This window comes from Theobroma cacao, chromosome 10, assembly GCF_000208745.1.
Source record: "Theobroma cacao cultivar B97-61/B2 chromosome 10, Criollo_cocoa_genome_V2, whole genome shotgun sequence".
NCBI classification, from domain to species: Eukaryota; Viridiplantae; Streptophyta; class Magnoliopsida; order Malvales; family Malvaceae; genus Theobroma; species Theobroma cacao.
The window spans coordinates 20,775,132-20,778,573 of record NC_030859.1 but is presented as its reverse complement, the minus strand read 5'-3'; positions in this window follow the sequence as shown (position 1 = coordinate 20,778,573).

Sequence of the window (3,442 nt, the reverse complement as noted above, 5' to 3'; positions counted from 1 at the left end):
AACCGTTGCCAAAAATCATGTTCTGGAAGATTTTAAGCTGTTTCCAACTCAAAACAAATAAAATAATAATTTTCGTCTCATAGGGGTATTTTTGTCATTTTTTCTCAAAAATTTTGAAACTGGTTAAAATGTAATATACGAGTACAAAACATATAATTCATAATCAAAAGTGAGTTTTAAAGTCTAAATCTTCATTTAAAATGAAATTTCGATTATTTGGATATAATAAGAAAATAAAAGAAATGTTAAGTAAAATATTCTATTTTCTTATAAAATAATATTTTTAGAGTTATACGTAAATAATTTTTGTAGCATAAAAGTTAAATAAATTCATACATACTATAATACAGTAAGCCAAAGTATTTAATTTAATTTACAATAATAAGTGGACCCCCGAATAAACAAAAGTAAAGAGGACTATAACCTACAATTTAAAGAATGCAAACCCAACGGTAGTCCTCGATGAGATCAGCTATCTACAGTCTAATCTGAGCCTGAAATGGAGGGAAAGGAGGGTGGTGAGATTTTATAATCCCAATGAGTAAACAAACATCATTCAAAAGATCTAAAGTCCGAGTAAATGAAGACAATTAAATATTTCATCTCTATATGTATTTCATAACATAAATATTCATTTCATTTAAATATTCAACATGGCTTATGAGTATTTTAAAAGCTTGGCTCCTGCCAAAATCATTCTCGGGGATACCTTGGCCGAGACATCTAACCGAGTCCACCAAGGTTGTTAAAAAGTTTGTATAGACGTAAACATATTTTTAGTTTGAAAAACACAACTATTCCTTGGCGTTAGCGGAGTTCATCATCACGAGGTGGTTCAGCGTGATGTGAACTCTGTCCATACCTCAAGAGATACCCTACACGCCTCTCCAACCGAGGTACATATATATATATATATATATATATATATATCCGAATTTCGTGCCCCTCTAATAGGCTGGTCCACAGAATCCACCTACTGTAGCAAGTTAAACCCACCATACAATAAAATTTTGATAGCATAACAGGGCTAATATTTTACTACCCAGCCTGCAAGGGTAAAATAAAATAATTCATACAATTCATAAAACACAGCCTAGCCAGTCATGCCAACACAATAACAATATAACATAAGCCTTCAATTTCAAATCATAAATTTACAATAAATCAGTGGTCTCCAATTACTCTATTTTCAAAATCATTATTTCGTTTCAAGACAATTTATAGAATCTTTTCATTTAAACACATTTTCGTTTGCAAAACCTAAAATTAGCCATTTAACTCATTTTCATAAAATTTCACCAAAACTGAATTAAAACATACTTTAGATAATTAAAATGATGATAAAGTTACTCACTATTTCGGGAGTCGAATTTCTAGAGTACTTTGACTATTGATCCTCGGGTACAATTTTCTTGCCTTTATCGGAGGATTCACCACCTAGACATAGTACAAAATCGAGAAACTTAATACATTGGTGCTAAATCGAAATTAAAATAATTTAGACTACTAATGCATGATATGGAATGCAAAAATGTTCGAATAGCCATTTAAATACGATATTCGACCTAATTCGCACTATTCTCAGTGTAATTGGCTAAAACCTCCAATTTAACTCCAAATCAATTTCTTTCACTTTCTACACTCCAATTATACTTAAAATACCTCAATGACTGTGAATATAATTCAATTTATCAGTCCGAACCATAATTCGCACTTGTCTATACATTAGGTAAAAATTCAGATTTTCATGCCCAAATTTCCCATTAAATTTCTAGCCTCACCAATCATTAAATACCACCAAAATATCAGAAAATATCATCAATTTCAGCCTCAATATTCTCCCTAGAAAATTCGGCCATTAATGGGTTTGTGAAGAACAAAGTGATTTCTTACTAGATTTTCATACTTTCCATTACTAAACAACCAAAAACACTTAATTAACTTGAAATCTAGCAAAATCAATGCTCAAAACCTCTCCTTTCAAATTTGGCCAGCATGGGTTCATCATGAAAGCTTGCGTTCTAAGCATGAAAAACGAAAAAGAAAGCATGGGTAGTGTAAATCCCAAGATAAAATCACAAAATTTTACCTTTATTATCTTAATTCCTTGAAATCTCACACTTTTTCTTCAATTTTCCCACCTAGGTTTTGTTCTTTCTTTGTTCTTCTTCACTTCATGCTTTGGCCGGCCATAATGAAGAACATAAGCTGATATTTGCTGATTTTAAAGCTAAAAAAATAAATGGATATAAACTTGACACATGTCACCATCCCATTGGTCCATTTTTAATTTCTTAACTATTAAGCTTTATCTCTCCACCACTTAAATTCCTTCAATTATCCATGATAATATTGGATAAAATCCATGTCTGGACAAGTGTCGGATGTGTAAAATTACAATTTTGCCCCTGAGGTGACAAAATTACCATTTTACCCCTATGCTCCGAAAAATATCGGGATTACAATTTTTTTCACTTCTCAACCTCAAATCATACTTCAATACTCAAATCATACTCCAATAAGTCAAATGGGGCAAAAAAGTCTTTTCTAAAAATTTCTATTTTGTCCTAAAGTGGCAAATGATCATTTTACCCCTAGATAGTGAAAATTTCGGTTTGACTCCAAATTGATTCTCAAACTCCAAATTACCATTTTGAATCATCCTTAGACTATGAAGCTCTTAATTTTAGCTTAAAATTTCTATTTGATCTAGTTCGAGGCTTAAATCAACTGTGTTGTACCTCTAGATACAACACCTACTTTTATAAATTTTTCGAGACTATCCTAGCATGCAAACATGTTATCCATCATATATATGTCATGACAAGTATTTTATAAGGTCGGGCTTTACATAATCAAATGTATTATCTCCAAAGTCTTTTCAAAATTTACACTTTACAAAATTTTCAAGTCTCTAAATATAATGTTAAAAAACAATTCTCCAATGATATAAAATTTTCATCTAGATAACATTTCCTTACAAACTAAAAATTGAATACTCACACCCTAACTTATAATTATGCAAGGGTAGATGTTAATCTTGCTAATCCAAACATGCACAAATGTTGAAATCTGTAAAATGATGAGAATTAAGTGAATGAGTACAACCATTCAGCAAGTAACTGACATCCCTTTAGCCAGGTTAAGCATGCTTAAAACATTTATGCCAAAATAACAAATACATATACAGGTTGTCACGACCTGGAACTCCCATCGGGCCCGTGACAACTGTCGCGACGTCCCGATAAGCACTAATTACCCCGAACGCCGATCGAAACCCCGCAAGGCTTAGCATCAACTTCCGCATCTCCCCGGTGGGCGACAGTTATTAAATCTCGTATTTCAAGAAATCATAAGTTGTTTTCAACTCAAAACAATAAAAATATTTTTTTCTAGCTCACATGGGCATTTTCGTCATTTTTTTTTTTTTTTAAATTAAAAT